This window comes from Cimex lectularius, unplaced genomic scaffold (genome assembly GCF_000648675.2).
Source record: "Cimex lectularius strain Harlan isolate CLEC.00 unplaced genomic scaffold, Clec_2.1 scaffold59, whole genome shotgun sequence".
NCBI classification, from domain to species: Eukaryota; Metazoa; Arthropoda; class Insecta; order Hemiptera; family Cimicidae; genus Cimex; species Cimex lectularius.
Genome location: NW_019392794.1, coordinates 2,298,345 through 2,321,423, shown reverse-complemented (window position 1 = coordinate 2,321,423; position 23,079 = coordinate 2,298,345). Strand labels below are relative to the sequence as shown.

Below are 23,079 nucleotides of genomic sequence, written 5' to 3'. Positions count from 1 at the left end.
TATATAAATGTATTTTGAAAATTGGGTTTACTTGTGTCGAATATTCCTGTATTGTTTAACATTATTTAATGATTCGATGACCAAACAATAATAAGATATAGGCATTTTAATGAGATTTGTAATGTCTTTGATTTTACTTCATTATCGTTCCATTAGTTGATTATTAATTACCTTAATGATGGTTATGGCTGATCTTTATTCATCCGGATTCGCGTCAATTGCCAAGGAACTTGAAAAACCTAATTAAAATCAAAGAAATACAAAGATTAGCCGACAATTAGGAAAACAATCCACACCTGTTGCCTCAGAATGAGAGGGTGGGGCCCCAAGAGGTCAGACGAAATCCCCCACCCAGGCGATTTCTTCAACCCATGAGATCATGTTTATAAAGAAAATTAGAATTTAAAACATCCCATAGTGATTTGCGTGATATACACGCTAAACGGCAAACTGTTGCTGACTGCATTACTTACAGTGTTTAAAATATATTACGTGTTAAACACAGAATACCCCAGGTGTATTAGTAAATACAATGCATTAACAAGGCTTTGCTGTCGGTTTAGCACTCCATCAAATTCATATTGTGCCGAAGTGGCTTCTGGCATCTTGATGTCAGCCTTAATGGAGCCTTCGTTGTACCTCGGCCGGTCCATTATCCTACTATCCATAATCGCCCTAATGATTCCGAATCAATTAGCCTCCTGGGTAGTCGTTTCAGAGCGGAAGTGAGTTCCAAGGGTCTTTACATGAAAATTTGACGCACGATAAGCAAGAATAAGCATTAGTTACGGTTGTAAATGGAACAAATCAAAATCAGCACATCAAAGAACAAATCAGAGAAAACATGAAATAAAAAATCTATATTGAAGTTTTGCATAATAATTTAAACAATTCCTGAGAGCTTTTTATAAAACCGAATTAGAAAAAGGCTCCATTTACGAATATCTGAGTTTTTGCCCGTCACCGTTGAATATTTGTTACTTTTTAATAATAATTGAGTTGTTTTGTAGACGCAAACCAAAAAAGTCAAAAAGACCTTTTGAAAAGAACAAAATATTTCGTGTGTGCTAGGTTTAAAAAAATATGAGAAACCCAGAGTAACTGATACTTATAAGTCCGAGTTATGCGATGAGTGTGTAGTTCTTCGACGTAATTTTATATTATAAATTGAAATTATCGCGTTCTTAATCAACTCCAATATCTCCAAATCGAATTCTCTTGGCCACTATCGTTTGTAAACGATGGATTGACTCGGTGAAATTTTGTAGGTTTGCTTATTCGTTGGATAAATTGATTAAATGGAATTTTGTGTGCCATGTAATTCTATTTCGTAGGTACAGGTAGGTACTTACAAATTAAGAAGTACTTTCTTATAAATTAACAGTTAGCCAAAGTTTTTATTGTTTATTTGTATATCTAGTATAAGTATAAAAATTTCGAATTGTTTGTATAAAAACCACATTGAAAACTATAATAAAAACGTCTACGTATATTAGATAATAGTTATTGATTATTGACAATTGATTTACATAACTAACACACCTATTACATAACTAACCTAATTGAGGGTCGGTAGATCAAAGATTCTCATTATTCTAGTTGACGTTGATCGACCTACATAGTTTAAACTGATGTTGTATTGGATCTTCTTGAGGTCATTTTACAGGTGAATAAAGGACATCACTAATTGGGTATCACCAAGCTTTCGGCGAATGTTCCGCCATCTTCAGGGCCGAATTTATTAAAAAACAAAATTTACATGAACAGAGTTACATAGCACATCTTATATAAATACATTACAAAATACAATTACCTACTTAACCCAGTTGTTAGGAAAATTAAATTTATTGCACATGTTTGTTATTTTTTTGAAGTGAAGGTGAAAATGAATCTATATACTAAAAACAAAAACAGTCTTGCTTAATGTCTAGTGACACTCATCGGCCCATCCTTTGGTTTCATTTTTTCATAAATTAACACTCAATCTCAGGTACATGTATTTCTTTATCACAGATACGTTATATATTTACAACTTTTCAACTGTTTTTTAACTTAAATTTATAATTTAACTAGATACAACTATGTACAAGGATTCGAAGAAAATTGAGACACATATCTGACGGTTATAACACGGTAAGGGACCCATCCCTGTTACAATCCCGGTGTGATTAGACTCACCAACGTCACTTTGCGCTTTATTTCGAACAGTTGCAGGATTCCCGAATATGCCATGATGGAGCCCAGTCGATCCATTTGTAAATTACAAGTGTTTTCCATGAACAAAGACTTTTTCGAAAAGTAGTCGTCTCTCCATGTCCAACTCTCTGCCCAGGATCCCATGGGAGTCCAACCTGAAGAAACGATCACTTTCCGTCGCATGTGTTGCCAATCACGTGGTTTTCTTTCTATTTATACAGTTCAGTCTATGTTGGTTCATTCTTATTTCGACTTTGTGTTTTGTTTGCCCAACATATTGGACATGGCAACCCGCACATGACACCTTGTAAATCACACTCGACTGTGAGTTTATTGGCTTCTTCGCCTCTAGGTTTGAATGCAAACATCTAAGGTTATTTTTAAATTTATACGTGGGTCCCTTACCGTGTTATAACCGTCCGATATGTATCTCAATTTTCTTCGAATCCTTGTACATAGTTGTAGCTAGTTAAATCATAATTTTAAGTTAAAAAGCAGTGAAAAGTTGTATATATATAACGTATCTGTGATAAAGATATACATGTATCTGAGATGAGTGTTAACTTATGAAAAAATGAAACCAAAGGATGGACCGATGAGTGTCACTAGACTTTAAGCAAAACTGTTTTTGTTTTTAGTATATAGATTCATTTTCACCTTCACTTCAAAAAAACAACAAACATGTGCAATAAATTTAATTTTCCTAACAACGGGGTAAAAAACGTAATTGAATTTTGTAATGTATTTATATAAGATGTGTTATGTAACTCTGTTCATGTAAATTTTGTTTTTAATAAATTAGGCCCTGAAGATGGCGGAACATTCGCCGAAAGCTTGGTGAAACCCAATTAGTGATGTTCTTTATTCTCCTGTAAAATGATGCTTAGTATGTTGTAAAAATGACAATGACGGAATACAGGGAACGCAGATACTCTCTGCCGTGTTTATAAGCCCAATACTTCATGCAGTCTATCGGCAATTCCAGCTTTTATACTTTACAATGAATTGCCGGCGGGCCTCGTAAGTCAGCCACCCCGGATGTTGGCAGTCTCGGAGTCAGGCCTTCGTGTTATCCTTCCAACCACCGAGATTGAGCTCCCGGTAATATCAACAGGTATGTCATTTCAGCAGCAACGCAATCTCTTCCTAACCCTAAATCACTCACGCATAAAGTCATATATTCTTTCTTATTTGCAAGCCATTCTTTTAAGATTAGTCAAGGGTACTCAATCTGCCGTCATTCTCCTTCTCACCTGCAGTTCACACCAATAAATACATTCACTCTTAACACATAAAATTATCATTAATATATATACAATAAAACAACCCTGTTGCCTGAATAGAAACAGGGACCCAAGATACTCGCTGCCGTGGTCAAGAATGATTCTCATATCTGATCTCATACGCGCTCTCTTCATGGAAATAAGGAATTACACCTTTTAATTAGATTGGGCACATCGAGCAACCTTTCTCAACATCCCATACGCATACATGGGCACCAAAGGTAAATGTCCGTGTGTCAACCTCGTCTGGCCTCTCCTTAATCGGGAGCGGATGGCCGTTTTTCTACGAACCGATCCGGCCCAACGACCCTGCCGCTTTTTCTAATCAAATTTTTTAAAGCATTTTTAGAGTAAGAGGGCCTATTACAGTATTAAAGTCCGGGGTTTGGAATGTCCTGCCTTTTCGTTCCTCTCCTGACCAATGTGTCCGGGTAACCAAAGAATAAGTACCGTTTTGCCGAGACACTCCAGTTCATGGTATCTCTCCAACAAGAACATAACGAGATGTTCGCCGGTGAACATGTCACGGACAACAGCAACCACCCGGAGAGAGTCTAGGTAGGCAGAGCCATCAGCAACCCATCGTCTCGAATCACCCCAGACGCGTGCCAAATCGCGTTCGGTTCTGCCATACAGTTGCATGATAGTTATTACAAGGGTGAAACATTATTATTCAGACCTATAGTGATTCAAAACATAATTCTAACAATGGTTACTGCATAAATTACAGCGAAGATGTACGTTGTTGACAACGATTCAATCGGTCTAGATGCATTAAAAAATACAATTAATTAAGGTTTTTAGTTGAGATAAAAAAGCCAATGGTACGAGCGGGATTTGAACCCACGATCTTCGTCTTGATACGCCGCTGCTCTACCACTCGAGCTATCGTGACCTCGATCCACTCGGACACCAACTTCCCATCTCAACCACACCTTTCGAATTTTTCCTCCTTTTTGCCATTTTTCAAATGTCGTGTAATCAATTTGATTCTCGATTCTCAATATATTAATTGGTCAAGCGGACCACGAAACTAGTGAATTTAATACGTTTAAAAATGAAGTATACTTCATTAAAGTTCTCCGTGGCCATTTCATTTGTCGCCGAGAATCAAATTGATTACACGACATTTGAAAAATGGCAAAAAGGAGGGAAAATTCGAAAGGTGTGGTTGAGATGGGAAGTTGGTGTCCGAGTGGATCGAGGTCACGATAGCTCGAGTGGTAGAGCAGCGGCGTATCAAGCCGAAGATCGTGGGTTCGAATCCCGCTCGTGCCATTGCCTTTTTTATCTCAACTAAAAACCTTAATTAGTTGTAATATATTAATTGGTCAAGCGGACCACGAAACTAGTGAATTTAAAAAATACAAGTTGATTATCAAATCAATACAAGCACGATTTGACACAGTAAAGTCCATAAATGATCAGATATAAGCCTATATTTGCCATCAATATGGTGATTTGAGCATTATTGTTATCTATCTTCTAAAGAATAGTTAACGTCTCAAAACTTATAATGTCGTTTTGGAAGAAAGAAAAGAATAAAAGAAGAATCTCTCTCAAGGTAGAGCATAGATAAAGGTGTACCTGAAGGAAGTGTCTTAAGACCTATTCTCCTACCCTTCTTGAATCTATCCCTTCAACCTATGCGGATTATACCGCTATCCTTTTCTCTCATAAAGATTTTGACATTTCAACATCAACCTGTAAACCTATGTCATATCCCTTGTGGTTCAAAAGGTGAAAATGTCAAAAATGTGAAAATATCACATCGACTTTCAATGAATAACCATTACTGCCATCTAGTAAAATAGTATTCCCCTTCCACCAGGTAATGTCGTCCACTGCCTTGGGCTTGAGATTGACAAACAACTTTCATGTAACCTATTCCATGTATAGACGATACTCAAAAGGCAAGGCTCAACAGGCGCTTCAAACTCCTTAAAACCCTGCTGTACAAATAATCAAAACTGACTTTATACGGCATCGAATTTTGTGGTTCAACGTAACATTCCAATTTCCAACTTATTACCCGAAATCCTTCTGACCATCATCAATCCTCTTTTCTATATGTTCAATCTTACCATTCACCCCATATATGAAGTTTCACAAGTAATTATCCAAAACCTTTCATCCCATATCCTTTCAGATAATCCTCCTGGACCATTGAAGCGTCACAGGCCAATTTACACTGGTGTAAATAAATAATTTTAAAAAAGTTTGCTTTATTATTTTGAAATGATTAACAATAAAATCAGAAAGGTTACAATAAAAATTATCCGTAATGAAAAATAAGGAGGAAAAGATAAAAAGGCCAAAAGAAAAATTCGTGAAAAAAATTGTTTTCGGCTAAAGTTCATGTTGTAAAAGTAGGAACTTTAATAAAATAAATTAATTAAAATAAATACTGGAATATCGCCTTAGGCATATGATTATTTTTTCTTATTATGATTCTAGAACAAAGGAATTTTAAATAATCATGAAGGTATTGTTTCGTATGGTTTATAAGAGAAACAGACGTTTATGTTTAAACGAAAGCCGAATATAACCTTGTTATGCTAGTTGAAAAAAAAAAAGAAAACACGATATTCCTCTTGCGAGCCGTTGCGCCCACACTAAAAATATCCTCGCGTCCTGGTCCAAACTCGTACATATTTTTTACTTCTCCAGCCTTCCTCGAAGGAAGGGTCTGTATTAAACCGACACGAGGGCTTGTAAAATATGTAGGATCTCCCTACCCCTTGCAAGGAGCGGACAAAGCGGTTCCTCGACTTATGATGACATATCTGTATTCACGTTGGCCTCCCATAACCCATATTTTATCTATAAATAACACATGAACTTTATCCCCTTCTCCGACGGAACAGTACCGTCTAACGTCTCTCTTACATTATAATTTGGCGCAAAGGCCTCCACGTCTTTTTCGGCTAGCACTAGCTTTGTTCAAGTCTTATCGACCTAATAACTTACTCGCATAACTCGGAATTCTAACGGAAAAAGTACCAGTTACTCGACTGTGTTACTCATAATTTTTTTTATACCAAAACACATAAAGTATATGGTGTATAACAATTTCAGTTTTATTTTTCGGAATAAATAGTTGAAGAAAGAAGAAATCTTTTGCGAATGATATGAAAAAACCCTATACCACTCCATAAAGACAATGGACAAGGTAGATATTTCTATGCATCAAGAAGAGGTGATTTTATCCACCATACATTGTTTTTTGTTTACCAACCATTCTGGTCTATCAGTCAACCTGGTCAAATCAAGCTCGGTTGGTCTCTTCGATGCGCTTGAGCTCAAAGTTGAGTTTAAAGAGTTTTTATTGATTTTATTATTACTAATCACAATTATAATGGCATAAATCCAAACATTGTTGCCATAGCTTGAAAGAAAAAAAAATTCTGCTAACAGGCGGTTGTAAAAAGTTGAATTTAGATATAATCCAGAAGAGACGTGAATTTTTAAGTGGACATTAGAGACAAAAAAGTTTTATCCCAGCTAATCCAGCCAAGAACGTCTTCGGATCTATTGATTTTACTGGGTGCTTAAAACTAATCCTAATTTTTTTTAAAGTTGTTTGTCCTATGTTACTCGAATCGCCTCCTAGTTTTTCAAACTATATATTTCATCTCGTATAATTCAATTCCTCATATTATTTTTTTATTACACGTAAAAATAAAAATCAACTGATATATAATAACCTTCAAACAGATGCACAATAAAGACAGAAAATATTATTTTTTTAAATTCGTTAAATTATTCAAAATGTTAGGTTGCCCTTGTTTTAAAGAGTGTTTAAATCTAAGCCGAGTTGTTTCTTTTTTTTCAAGTGTCATTAGTTTTTGTAATATGTTGTATACCTAACATGGCTTAGTATGATCCCATATTTAATTTTCTTAACCACGTTTTAAATTTTGATTCAATTAGATTTTTTTAAAATTTGTATTTTATAAAAAGTTTCCCTTACTTCAAAGCGTGATTAAAACGAATCCGAATTTTTTCAAAAAGTTATTTTTTTACCCTACTTAACTGGAAGCGACATTTCGTTTTTGTAACATTTTGTAAATCTAAATTCACTTAATACAAACCTATATTTAAATTTCTTATCCTAGATTTTATAAAGTCTATTGATATATAAACTAAAAGTAAAAAACATAACAGTCGTATTTTGTTAATTATTTCAAAGTATGTATTTTTTATTTATTATATATTTATTATTAAAAAACATAAATTTTTGATCTCGTTTAATTTGGTTTACATTAAGGTAAGTATGTCGTTCAATATAACGAAAAAATTGCATAGGTATAGTTTTAAATAAACAACAAAATAGAGTTTTTTAAAATGTCTAATAACCTTGACACACATGCTTAACACCGATCGAAAACCACATTTTAAAAAATGATAAATTAGCAAAAATATTATTTTACAAATTTTTATTTATTTGTAAAAGTAATCTCATTTCAAAAGCAGCTTGAAATGATTTTTTTGGCCTATTAGCCGAACGCCCGTACAAGTATCTAATACGTTTCGACTAGGTAACCATCCCACGTTCGTAGCTTCCCCTTATAAGTGAAAAAACTATGCTTTTTAAAAAAGGTGGTATGCAGTCATAAAAAAATGGAAATCCAGGGTTTCTGCTGTTGGTTAGCTTCAACTCTAACGTCAAATAACGCTTTATTTACACAAAAGACATACAATCTGCTTTTGTATAATAGTTATACAACTGTTGATAAATAAATAAAGGGAAAAATAATAAACAAAAAACTGGACGTTTACATGGTCAAACGATCGGACCTTCATGACTGTTCAGTCTTGCGTGACTGTATAACTAGCGCCGTTAAAATCAGGCTTAGTAAGACGACGAAGGCGAGTGTGCGCCCTTTCTTTTTTTATTTGTTTAAACACGCAATTTTTACTTCAAGTTTTTTTTTAATTGGTCATTTTAGAAATACAAAAATGCAGTTTAATTAATTTACAGAAAAATTGATTGTCAAGTAACAATGAATTTTTTGTTATTGATTGATTAATCTTAAACTCGATGTAAATAGTTTATTAAATCGCTCGTGTTTACAGGCTTTAGGTTTAAAAGGAAAAAAAACGTGAATTAATTTTTTTTAAAGTTTTAATTGTGGAAAAACCTTCGGTGTTAGGATTTATATTTACAGCGTCAATTTAATCGTTCTTTCAATAAAACAAGTTGGAAAGTAATTAATTGGTTTTATAGGCTGCCGATATCGGCTTTAAACACACAAAGCCCGTTTACATTTATATGACGGAACGTAAAATATTTAAACGGTAATCACCTCCGACTTTTGCAATTTCGGCGTTTGCCTTGTGAGAGCACCACCCCAGAGGTTTTTATTGAGCCGACAAGCCGTAAAGCCAACGGGTTTTCCACAGGCAGTGAGGGACGAGGTCCATGACCCGGCCAATTTATCGCCAATAATTGATGTTGATTGGCATTCACATTAAATATATCTACATTGACACAAAAAATTCATATGCCTAATGCGCCTGAGAGTGAATAAACTGTCCAATATTTCATATTTCAAAATGACCCTAATTACGATTATTGCACGTGCAGGAAACGTAAATGAAGGTTTAAATATTTTATTGAAAGCGTAACACAAAAGATTGACGTGATTTCTATTGTTTTCCACTTAACGACGCAATGTTTAATAACCACCAATAACAAATAATAATTTTATAAACCACAAGAATTACTGAAAAACTGGAAGTACTCGTAAATCGAGTTTTATTTGTTATTGATTTCAAATTGAAACTCACAAAACTTGTATTGTTTATGTTAGAAATCATAATATGTGCGAAAGAGAACCCATATTTTACACTTCGGAAAGTAATTTTAGTTTTACACAATGTAATTACATACAAACAACAATTTCGAATTTTAAAGATAAACCAAATATGAAGATCGATTCACAGATAAATTAAAAATATTATTGTCATAGCAATGATTTCATATTTTAATACAATTAACTGGTCTCGTTGGTCCAATTGCTATATGATTTCTGCATTTTAAATTAGTAAATGACATTTCAGTAGCCTTGATTGAAAGGATAATTTCCTTGAAAGCTTGAAAAAGCAATTAAATATTTTCTAATTGTTCTCACGCAATCTTTTTTAATAAGTAATTACATTTTGAAGCCTGATCAGTAATTATTAGTGATTATTTACAATTTTAATATACCTTATATGAAACAGTACTCCTCGAGTCCTTTCCTTGATGTGGCTTAAACCTATGATAGAGCATGGCATCCGGGTTCGCTGTAGTTCAAGAGCATCCTTTCTCTTGCTTCCTCATCTTTTTTCTTACTAAAGTCGGTTAAGACTGGTTCGAACAGGCTAGTATCCTTGGTCACATCCTTTATTCCACGTATACTGCTGATTTCCCGACTCATTCATTAGCACTTTTGTAGAAGATGCTACCCTATCCTCCAATAAAATCCGGTCCTTTGACATCGTTCCCTACAGGCCACTTATCCAACACGGCTGAAAAAGTGACAGATTAAAATAAATTTTTATCAAATCCACCACTATACCTACATCAAATATCCCTTCCTAAAGTTAACCACATCTTCTACCTCGGGCTATAAATCGACAAAAAGCTAACTTGGAATCAACATCCAAAAAAGCAGGAACCGACTAGACTTTGCAAAACACACTCACTTTTAGACAAACGATAAAAACGACTGATATACAAGGTATAATAAACTCCATTTGGACATTCGTCACCAAAGTATGGGGTTCAGCTAAATTCAACTAAACATTCCTGTTATCATCGCATCCAGATTTCCCAATCCAGAATCCTCGAAAAAAAATAGCAAGCGCTCTCTTCTACGTATCCAATCACACAATCCACAATGATATATATTTTTTTTTTTTTTAATGAAAGATTTCATAACATTCCTTTCCCTATACCCCACTCCCTTAGGTTTAAACTTAGCTATCGCTTATATCCCCCCCCCAGGAGATTAAGGTGGCAGTGACCTCGCGACCTGTTGGGTAGCTAGACGTAGTCCACACTATTACTGGGGGACATCATAGTGCCAGATTAATTTTTATTTTCTAGTGCCATATTTTATTTCACATTTGTACATATCAACAATTTTGATTGTAGTATATAAAAATAAATACTATTGTACAAATAAAAACAAAATTTAGTTCATTTGTCTTAGTATTTTTATTACCTACGATAAAGGATATATTCATCCAACAGGACTTTTAGGACTTTCCTCTCCTTCACACAACTCCACCAGACATCAAATACATGATTTGTCATTACACAAATCTCCCAGTTTTGACCTTATCATCAGAAACATCCTCCTGTAACTTTCAATAAAAACTACAATTTACCATATCCAACTTAGTCCTTAGAGCAATTTGACTTCCCAGTCCAATGTAAATTATCAACCAGAAAACCCATTACCAAACCTCAAACCCACCAGCATCTCTCTCGCCACATCATCCCAAAAGTTTGTTACCATGCCAAATATCCTTAAAAAGTCTGCCTTAAATGATACATATGATAAAGTTAAAAACAAGATGAAATTGTTTTATTTTTAAACCTATTCTTTACCTTCAAACACTTTTATAAACTTCCGATTGCGAGATGCGATTCGCGCGAAATTAAATAGACTTTTTTAATACCAATAAAATTATTTTATACGTCTGGAAATATATAACAGCCAGGATGTAATACAACCTGCGAATGTAATAACGGAATTGTTAACAATTGACGTTAAAAAATGTAAATAAATGCCATTGATCGTAATTTTTTGTTCAGGAAAAGACCGCGGTAAATAAAAATTATTTTTATATATACAAATTGAACTTTTGGAGGTCAGAATAAATTAACGTTGAATCCATTAGGTATTTTTGAGGGTCTGAATTTTTATTAAATCCATAGGCGGGTAAATATTCGAAATATTGATTTTTTTTTAATATCCCATTCAACAAGAAACCTTTAGAAAATAATATTTTTACAATTAATTGATAATTAAAATGCGACGAGAAGTCTTGATATTTATTTACGTATTATAAATGTAACTTGAAAAGTAAACAAAAAGGTTGTTTCTATTTATGAGAAGACTGATACATAATTACAAACATAACTTCAATGGAAATGGGACATCGGTTTAGGCGTTGACATGGCGCTCATCACTGTAAGGTAAAGGTCCCGGGTTCGAATCCAGCGGCCCTGCATACGACCCCGACATACTTACAAATGGGATTTTTTTCAAAAATACCGGCACCTCGAGCGTTGATATAACTTCTGTTGCGAAACCTCGTAAAAAAAAAAACTTCAATGGAAAAACCTTCCTCTCCAAATCCCATTGGTTAAGTTAAAGTATTATATTTTTAATTTATCAAGATAATATATTTACCTTTATCTTAAAGCTTGAACATAGTCTTGCACATCTCTCTTATACCTCTGTGGAGTTTAAATGAATAAAAAATTAACGTAAATTATTGGTTAAACAATGTAAACAGTATAGAAAACAGACGACGTGATCGGTAGTGGGAGAGATGTTATATAAAGGGGGCGCAAATATATTGAAAAGAGGCGTTTCATTCCTCCTTTTTCATCCCGAAAAATGTCAAGAGGAGGCGTTAGGCTCGCCGATAAAGCCGAAATAGGTAACTGCACGACGGTGATAAAGAGAAGGAAATATTGATACTGTTGAACCTCGGCGTGTTTACAAACGTAATCCATAGAGCAGGGCAGGACTTACCCGGGCCCCGTACTGGAGGAAAGTAAACCTGGTGACACATTTATTTTTAGCATGAGTTCCTTTCGGAAACATTCTCGTCTGGGGATCTATCTGCGTCTACGTCTTTTTCTTCCCTCTCGAATTGTGTGCGTACTCAATATGTTTTCATACTTCTCTTCTCCGAAGATATGATTATCATAAAACGTTCGAGTATGTTTTATGTTTGAAATATCTTACTTCAACTGTCTTAGAAATATACTCAAGTCATTGTAACGATAAGGTTGTTGAAATTGTACAAAGAACTGGAACTAATAATTGTTCTACGATTAGGGACGTTTGTTAAAGTTTTAAATTAAGACTTGAGACACTTGCACAACTTAACTAGCATCGTAAGCTGAATAGCTATACAAAGCTAACTCTTTTGTTCGAACTTTCTTTGAATGCATATAATCAAATAAATTCATTTGTAAATTCTTGTAAGCAAAAAACTTCTCCTAATTGATTCTATGTCGGTTGTGTTTTTCCATTTAAAAATGAAAAACTCTTCTGTAAATTTATTCTGCTTCTTCGAAGACAGCTTTAAAGGACAGATGAATATACAACAAATTTTCAGTAATTCTAATATCATTATTGTTAGGTGAGAAATAAAATATAACAAAAAAGTAACAACAAAATTCCTACACTCTCTCTCTCCCTCTCTCTCTTTCTCTCTGTCACTCTCTCGTCTCTCTTTCTCTCTCTCCCTGTGTTTCTCTCTGGCTCTCTCTTTTCTTTTTGCTGTCAATATTTTTTCTTAACATCTCATTCTTTTTTTGTTCATAATTATTATATATTGAATCTAATACCGTTAATATCGTTCGTTGTTAGTAACTTTTTATTGAGTAAAATATGTAAATGTTTTTATGATAAGTATAAATAAATTAAGTATTATTATAATTGTCTTTATTTTTGTATCTTTGTAATGACAATATGAAATACTATTTCTGTGATTGACAATATGGAGGCGATGTAATTCCGTTGTTTTGATTTATTTGTAACATTTGATAAAGGTGTAAATTAATTTACGTACAGGCCATAAAAAAAATATATTAGTGAAACATTCATGTGTATTTATAATCGATTAGAAAATTCCTCTTCCCCCCTCTCACTCTCTCTCTCTCTCTCTCTCTCTCTCTCTCTCTCCATTTATCTATCTATCTATTTATCTATCTATCTATCTATTTATCTATATATATATCTCACACTCACCCACTCTCTCTCTCTCTCTCTTTCTCTCTCTTTTTTTCTCTCTCACTATTTTTCTTTCTGTATCTTACTCTATGTCATGTCTGTATTTTTCTCTTACTCTCTCCCGACATTGTCTTTTCCCATTGTACTTCCATTTTTTCTTTATCACTCTCTTTAGCTCTCTTTCTCTCTTTTACTGTTTCTTTTTCACCCTGCCTTGTTTTGCTCACGCTATTTATCTTTCTGTCAATTTATCTATTTATCAAGGTATTCCCTCGCTGAGTCCTGTAATTATAAGACGTATGCCGATATGGTTACCATATAATAGAAACAACATTTAAAGGATTATAACAAAACAACTCTTCTAACACCACGTCAAAACAAATGGACGAGAGAGCAAGAGCTGGGATGTTGAAAACGTAACGTTCATTTAACATGACATGGACATTGTTATTATCAAACTTACCACTATTTTATGTCAAAATGTGTTCATCTATTTCTCAAGAATTTTTAACGAACAAAATAATAATAATTTATTTCAATTAATTAATCCTTATGTAAGATATTGGTTGAAATGAAAAAGTTAGTGACTAGCTAAAGTGACTTCAGAAGTCAAGATAGCTCAAGTGGTAGAGCAGCGGCGTATTTAGCCGAATACACCGACACCGGTCGTGGGTTCGAATCCCGCTCGTGACCCTGACTTCTTCATTTCCACCAATACCTTACATAAAGATTAATTAATTGAAAGAAGTTATTTGATCATTCGGACCACGAAATATAATGTATTTAATAATAAAAATGCAATTTGTTGCTTTGCAGTCCAAAACTTCTTAATTTTAATTTAGGTAGTATAAGGTAGTACTATAAAGCAATTATTGATTTTTGAAGCAATTTTTGAAAAGACTCGACAAATTTTTATTATGGAATAAGATGAGTCTTGTAAAATATATAATAATACGCAGTTTGTAGATTTCAAATCAAAAATGCTTTGAATTCTGTCGGAATATTAAATTATGTATCTCTTGTACACCAAACTGTGTATATATTGTAATTTGATTTTCTAATAAGCATCTACATATTTTTGTAAACATAACAGAAATTCTCCAAACATTCCTCTTTGCCATTTAACCATGTACATTTTATGGGTGGCTTCACAAAATTATACTGTAAAAAACATGTGAAAAAGATATAAAGAACAGCATTAATGGGCAATTCCATGATGAAGTTTTTAAAGTATGACACGTCTGAAATAAGTAGAACAACGGAGTCAAACTGGAACCGGCTTTTAATGTATAATCGGTTGAAATTTATGTTCCGCCTGAACGTGAGTAACCCGGCAAGCCCGGTTGGATCCGCCGTCATTAAATGGATGATGATGTCGACCCGGCGCGGATGCGGCATCCATTTGCGGCGAACGACTCCTTACGACGTCGGGCAAAAACCGTAATGACGGATACACGTGAGCTGGCTGTTATTTTGTCAATTAAGCACCGGGGGGAAATCGAAGAGTCTCGGTTTGGGCGGGTTTCTCAACTTTTTGTTTAAATTTTCCCAAACGAGCTGGCGTTTCAGGGTGTGCGGTCTTGGTTTTCCACTGTTTGAAAAGTTGCGGTCACCATAGAATCTTCAACGTTTTTATATGTAAAAAGAAATTCGTGTTAAAATTCTTTATTAAAGTACTTATAAAGGAACAAATAAATATATTTAATAAAATTATAACTAAAGTTTTTTTGTAAAACATATGGTTCAATGTAAACTTAAACGTTTTATACCCAGTTCTTATTATCTTATCCTTTTCAGCTTCTGAGTGAGGTGCAGCAATGAACTCAGATATTAGACCAATACAAGCCGGCGTTCCACAAGGGAGCGTTCTTGATCCCATCCTGTACACCATTTTTACAGCAGACTTTCCCGTATGTCCCAATATTATCAGTTACAATCTATACAGATGAAATCAAAAAAATATCTCTTGAGTCTCCTCAAGCATTCAATATCCAGATCATCCAATATTTCTAATCAGACAAAGTACTTAAAAAATTACCTTACTGCTCCAGTAACCTCACTATTCACTACGACTTCAACATTCTTTTTGTCAAAAAATTATCTGATCCCGCTGCCCAAAGTTCCATACGAAGCTCTCTTAACCATTCTGCTTAAGCCGACATTCTAATCCCGAGAACCCGCAACTTCGACTTAAAGGTCGACGGTCTGGTAATCTCCGTCCCTAATGTCTGCACATAATAAAGAGATGTGTGGTGTTTAGTGACCGTTAATCGATAATTATTCAGAAATCGTGAGATGCGGTCTGGTGTGATGTCGGTTTCAGAAAAACATTTTCTTTATCTTGCCAACGTTTCGATCTTTATTGAGATCATCTTCAGGGCCTGGGATTTACAAACATTGTTTATATTTAACAAATACATTTATGATGTGGAAAAGTGAATTTATACAATGCAAAATATATTTTTTATATTCAATCAAAGTATTTCTACTCACTCAAAGTGTTTGTCTTCTGTGTAATTGTNTATCTCACTGGCACTCTCAACACGACACGCAAGAATGGCACAATTACACAGAAGACAAACACTTTGAGTGAGTAGAAATACTTTGATTGAATATAAAAAATATATTTTGCATTGTATAAATTCACTTTTCCACATCCTAAATGGATTTGTTAAATGTAAACAATGTTTCTAAATCCCAGGCCCTGAAGATGATCTCAATAAAGATCGAAACGTGGAACGATAAAGAAAATGTTTTTTGGAAACCTACATCACACCAGACCGCATCTCATGATTTCTGAATAATTAATTAATAATAAAGAAAGAAAAAACAAATAAAAAACTACTTAAGGGAGAAAAAGACGTGAAATGAAACTTACTACGTAAAATGCGAAGAACAAGAAAAGAATATTTTATAGAAAACGATAGGGGAAAGGAAAGGAAATTACCTTCTCGTAGAGAAAAAATTTAAAGTACTTGTAAGCTGTTTCAAACCGATCTTTTCAAGAAGGGAAGCTTTCCAAGTTAAGGTTTTTCGACCCAGACATTCCAAATAGCTAAAATAGTGAAGTAAAAACAAAAATGGAAAAAATTGACAAATTGTATTGGAGGTTGGACAGCGTACAAAAAAATAAAAGTCAAATGCTGGTCAAAAGCTGCAGAGAGAGTGATCTGATTTTTGGGAAACGTTCCGAATAATTAGAGATAATTCGTTCATAATAATGAGGCAAATTAAATGGAAAGTTTTAAAATCCTGTCTAGTTGTTGTGTTCGTCTATTAAATATGTTCAGTGATGAATCGGTGTGATTTTAGTCAACTCAAATCTATTTGATAAGATCGTACAAGGATGGATTCTAAAATATTCGTTATTTTCGTTTGTCTGTTGTTAATTGAACAAGCCAGGCTTTTTATTGTTACGGTCGGTTTTTGTGATCGATTTTTGATTTTTCTTTTCAACTGGTTGAGTATTTTGAATGATGTGAACTGTTGCTAATCTGGGTGTTTGTGGGTTTTTTATTTTGACGAATGATTTGCCAATATTAGGAATTAGGGTGTAAATTAAAAGAGAAAAACGTTTTCCATCAATTTATATTCGTTTGTTCTTACTTGGGAATAGTTGTGTACCGGTTACAACTTGGGTAAAATAGATCTAATAAAGTGATTTTAATTAAGGAATAAAGTACCCTTATCTGCCAGCCATCATGGTGGATTTGCCTAATTTGAAATCCAAGAGCCCTATTCATTGTTTTACCTTATAAACCGGATTGAATTGGCTAAAGAAACTTACACCCAGGGTAATGTTTATTTCGGGAAAAAACACATAATTGCGAACAAGTTTTGATAAAAGAAATTTCCTCGAGTTTTATTTATTTGATTAAAAAAGACAAAATATTATTAGAGAGGACGTAAATTGACTAATACAGTAGCTCAGACTTGTCGTTAATTGAGGAGATTCTGGAATTTGAAAGAGGCATTGTCGTCGGAAAGTTAAGCTTGAAAGACTTAAGGCCAGACACCCTTAGAGCCCATCTCGAAGGGCAGGGTAGGTAATAGTCGCCCTTTCTCTGAAATCTATGACAACACGATCTGCCGTAATTTTTTTTTTTAATTTGTATAATCTACCTCGTCGAAACTTGTACTTAAGTGAAGAAAACAAGTTGGCACAGTTTGTCTTAGACGAAGACTACCTGTTCAGACGGTTAAAAATTTAAGGGTGGACAATTTGTTTTCACCCCCTGCTTTCTTTTCGGACCAAAAACCTCTGTTACTCCACGGTGATACCCCAGGAAAGGAATTCTGTTTATGTCTTCCAATAAAGCTTTCACCTCGATTAATTCTGGAATCAATCCGCGGCGGGATGCGTCCGACTAATTTATCAGATGCGCCCCGGCGGCTTTTATCTCTTCAACTTGCAAATCACGTTTTTCAATAAAAGGCTATACCCGTTTCTGCGGCGGTGATGTAGCGCATCTACGAGGCAACACAGCACTCGAATCCCTCCCGGAGGTTGATGTGTGTTAACGTCTGACAATTATTTCTCCCGAATACGTTGTCCCTCTGGAACTACCTTAGATTTATTCCTCTTATTTCCTATCTCTTCGGAACGTTGATTCATGACCTGGTTGTAATCTTCATAAATAACGCAATGCCTGTTGTAAAACATATATAGTCCAAAAGGAATACTTAAGAACATAAATAATAATATAAAATAAATTAAAAATTAATTTAAAAACTGTTAATTGAATTCAATCACTGAATAATATCTTTACCGCTAAGAGCGAGCAGAGTTTACAAGATTTAAACTTTCTACTACTATGTTATGAATTGTGCTAATTCAAGACACATAGCCAAAAAATGAACCAAACTTTCTTGTACTCAAGTTACAAAATGATCAAGTTATGAATGATGGAGTGGGTGTGGAGTTCAATCCTTTTTTAAAAAGAGGGTTCCTACTCACAGTAAGTGAACTTATGTACGAACTTACTGTGAGTAGGAACCTTAAGTGTTGTTAGTTTAGAGTACTTCGCCCATCATTTTCAATAGCCAAGACAGACCTCTTAAATTATAGACTGTTTATTCGTGAATTAAAAATATTTCCTTTCATTATGTTTAGTGGTCACATTGATAAAATTACTTCTTTCAATAAATAATTTTTATGTAAGGTTTTGGTTTCTGTCATGATAGGTCAAGAGGTGAGAGCAAAGGCTTATTGAGGTGAAGGACGTGAGTTCGAATCCCGCACGTAACACTAACTATTTCATTTCAACCAAGACCTTAAATAAAACGAATAATTAATTGAAAGAATTATTTACTTTCTTTATTTTTTTATAGAGGTTAAACCTAAACAACTGAAGTGGCATGGTTTTCTCCGTCAGCTCGGAAACCAATATGACGATCTATTGAAATGCAATACATAATTTTTTTGTGGCTGAGCTAGGTAGGAAAGCAAGTCAAAATATGTATTTTAGTAAGAAACGAAGTCTGTAATTGAAATATTAAGGGAAATCAAAAATAAAATTTCGGCCCACTTCTAACTACAGGAATTTAAAATATTATAAAGCACAAGTACGGCGAACAGACTTCTGTAAGTAAAAAGAAAAAGACCGGTGATAAAAACTAAACTGTTTGAGGGTTTTTTGTTATTATTATTATTATTATTAATTTTTAAGGGCATTTTAACGGCTAAGGTCATTTCACGTCCTAACATCCCAAACCTTCTATCTTAGTTTAGCTATATCTCTTCTGAGTGCTATAAAGCTCTGACTCCAAACATTCACTCGTAAACTAATTTATCCTATTGCCATCCAAGCTTTAATTTATCCTCTTAAAATTCTTAATTTGGAAGGCCAAATGTATGCAAAAATCACATTTTAATTTTTTTTTTTTTTATTAGAATTCTGAATTTTAGGGTTTTATGTTTATATCATTTTTATTTTTGTCACGCATAATAGCATAATATCTTTACATTTATTTATTTAACATTTATATAGCCTGAACGACGAAATGTTCCTTTTAAGTGGAACGCCGGACATGGACGAAATGAAAATTCTCCAGCAAATCTAGCACAAAAATGACTATGTTTTCTAACTCTCCCGCTCAAAAGAAAACATTACAGCCGTTTAGAACACTACCCTACACGTGAGGGCAAAAGCATGGCTTCGGTAAATAAAGGAGATAACGTTAGATTCAAACAATCAGTTATGCTAATAACATAAGACCTACTAGTAACATGAGCTATATGCACGTGCGTAGTTTATCTAATCTAATAGTTAATTTAATCGTGCAGGTCTACTTTGTAATCTTCCAGTAGTCGACATTGTGCGTTCGTTCTCTTAATAGTTGTCACTATTGTAATAGTTTGTGGAATATACGTTTATCGTAGACCCTTCGTTTTTTTCTTGTCCTATCAGGTTATGGGCCTAGAACGTTATTGAAGAACAAGGACTATATTGTGTGACTAGCAAAGGTACAAAAATGTTAGAAAAATTGCGGAATGGAAATAAATTTTGTCTACTAAAGAAATCTTTATATGGTTTAGGCCAATCCGACAGGAGTTGGTATCTAAAATTAGGAAGTGTTTTGAAGCGATTAGGCGCTACACCCACCAAATCTATCATATGGAGAAGGATGACAAATTGATATTGATTACAATTTTCGTCGATGACATCATCATTGCCTCACGGAACAATAAAACTATGACCAATTGGAGAAGGATCTAAACAATGAGTTTCAAATTAAAATTCTTAGAGAAATAGGTTACTGTCTAGGAATCGAATTTAGCAAAAGAGGAAACAAAACATATATGCAACCGAAAAGTGTATTATGGAAATTCGAAATGGTTTTCAAATGTTGTACTGTAAGCCTGTAAAAACTCCAATGGATTCAAACGTCAATAAATGGATTCAAAACCGGCTGAGGAACCTTCTGAAGAAAAACAGCTACTACCTTATTGTGAATTAGATAATTAGGAGCTGACTTATTTGTCTGTTTCAACTAGACCAGATATTAGTTTTGGAACAATTCGACCGTTGTTACGATAGAACCCAGTGGAACGCTGCTAAACGTGTACTACGGTAATTGAAGGGAACGATGGAAATGGGTCTGGAATATTGCCATGGAATGAGCCCCTTCAATGCTTTTATGGATGCAGGTTGGGGAAACGGCGTTGACGATAGAAAATCGTACACAGGATATGCATTCGACACGGTAGTCCTATATTCAGGGAATCAAAACTCTATCATCGACAGAGGCAGAATACAATGCGGAAGCGGCAAGGAAGCACTGTTTCTACAAGGCTTTTTGACGGAACTGAACTTCCATGATTTAACAGATATCATGATGTATTGCGACAGTACTGGTGCAATTAAACTGACAGATAATACTGTATTTCACGGACGAAGGAAGCATATAGACATCAGACATCACTTCGTGCGAGACGCCTTACGGTGGGGCTCCTGAAGATTGGACATCTTCCTACAGAGGATGTACTTACGGGGCCAAAGTATGCCAAGTGCTTGGAACTTTAAACACATATCGAGGGGAAGTGTTAGATTCAAACAATCAACTATACAGATAACATAAGACGTCATGAGCGATATGCGCCCGCGTAGTATATCTGTATACATGTGCTTGTTTATTTTGTAACTTTTCAGTAGTTCACATTGTGCGTTCATTCTGTCGTACTTGTCACTAGTGTTCTTTATGGAATATACGTTTATCGTAGACCCTTCGTTCTTTTCCTGTCCTATCAGATAAAATATTTGAGTGGTTTTTATTTCATCTCTTTTTTTATTTTTCTCACTTATAAATGCATAAAATATAAACCTTATTGTTATAATCTAAAAGTGGACAACTATAATATTCAAACGATCGTAGACATGTTCAATTTGGATAAAATTGAGAGCTGTTATGAATTTTTAAATGTAGCACCAAATAACAGGTAGAAATAAAATTGGCTTATTTATGGGCGTTAAAGGTTGGTTATATCGAATTCGATTTTTTATGCCTATTTGTAAGAAGCTTTTTTTAATTTTTCTACATTTTATATATCAATTGACATGTTGTGTAATTCCGCAAAATAAAACCCTTGCAGAACATGCATAACAGCTTGTTAAAAAGCACAAAACCTTTAACCATGAAATTAATATGTAAATTACTTAAAATCTTTGTTTTCTCTATCCCTGGAGCCATGACTAACTTGGACACGTTACTAATAATTTCTGGCCTTGTATTACCAAACATTTTTATTAAAATCGATGATCTCTGATCTGTAGACTCTCCTTATTTGACAGAGTACCATTATTCAAAATACACTTCAAAACATTAATATGTTTTTTAATTGAAATATGATTTTACACATAGAAGAAATAATAACATCGACATAAATAAATAGTTTAATAGCATTATCAGCAACTCGTACATCTTCAAACATGCATATCGTTCAAAACAATAGAAAATAATTCAGGGCCCTATAAGCATCGCTGACTTACATCGCTGTTTATGGTGGAGGATTCAGAAAGCCAGTTTTACCAATTATAGCGTCCACCGTTTCTTTTTCTATAGACTTTAGGGCAGTATTAAATTTTAACGATATTTGCAAATTAAATAGTTTTAGAAATAAAACACAACGATTAACTCTGTCGACTAGAAGTCTAAGTTAGATCCGTTACAAAGATTTCAAAACGTTTCAGAAGTAATCATGTGAAGATTTTGGCAATAGCAACATACAGGAAAGTACAAATTTTGTGTTTGGGGTTAAATTTACATTATAAATTCAGTAACCTGCATAACCATTTTAATAATATACTACATAAGTTATAAATATAAAATAAGGCGCGCGTATACTAAACCTTCACGACCTATCCATCATGATGGTTTAGTCTATCGACTGTTTGAATGGAAGAGTATTTATAATGATGCAAACAACTTTAGTAAACAACAAGTAACTTTAAAGTATAATATAGCGGAAAATCATAATATAATGATTGTCATTTTAAAAAATCTATCATTCATTCAGAAATATTTCTGTTGTACAGCAAACTGTACATAGCTGGGTAAAAATCTAAATTTACACTTTCAATCTTGTAGTTTTCTCAACTTGCAATAAAATATAGTTAAATAAATGATAATACCCTACATCTGTTAAAAAAAAGAGCAAAAATAAGAAAAAACATATAAAAACGTATAATGTAAATTTTCCCTATTGATCGATAATATTCCTATGATAGGTTAATGAGAGCATTACTTCTGCAAATCCGAAGATTATTTTAAAATACATACGAAATCGAAAAGCATATTATTAATTTATGGTCTTCTGATAATAGAAATGTTATTCATAATGGATCGAAACCGTGCCACCGTGTTCCTTAGCAGTTACAGGAGATCAATCTTGACCCTTGAAGCACTTGGTCTTTCAGATAGCCTCATAGATCAAAAGCGACAAACCAGGCGGTTGACATTGTGCAGCTGTATATACAATCAATCCAAAACATAGATTTGAAATATCTTTTGATGTGGTAGCAAAATTAAAACAAAACATTTGTGGTGATTAATGTAGTGCAGTATGTTACATAAAACAGCATTATCTCACTGGCACGCTCAACCCTATACACAAGAATGACACTTGTACACGG

General features: G+C 34.0%; 1 protein-coding gene and 1 long non-coding RNA gene across 2 annotated transcripts in view; one reads left to right on the top strand and one right to left on the bottom strand.

Moving 5' to 3' along the window:
- The window catches only part of LOC106661666 (nephrin), a 257,075-nt gene that overhangs the window by 140,964 nt on the left and 93,032 nt on the right, over positions 1-23,079 (top strand). The window lies entirely within an intron of this gene.
- Positions 15,202-23,079, bottom strand: part of LOC112127270 — a 121,251-nt gene continuing 113,373 nt past the window's right edge. The window contains exons 3-4 of the long non-coding RNA XR_002910490.1: positions 15,486-15,675; positions 15,202-15,384 (exon numbers count right to left, since the gene is read on the bottom strand). This is a non-coding gene — a long non-coding RNA (uncharacterized LOC112127270). The remainder of the gene's footprint in view (positions 15,385-15,485; positions 15,676-23,079) is intronic.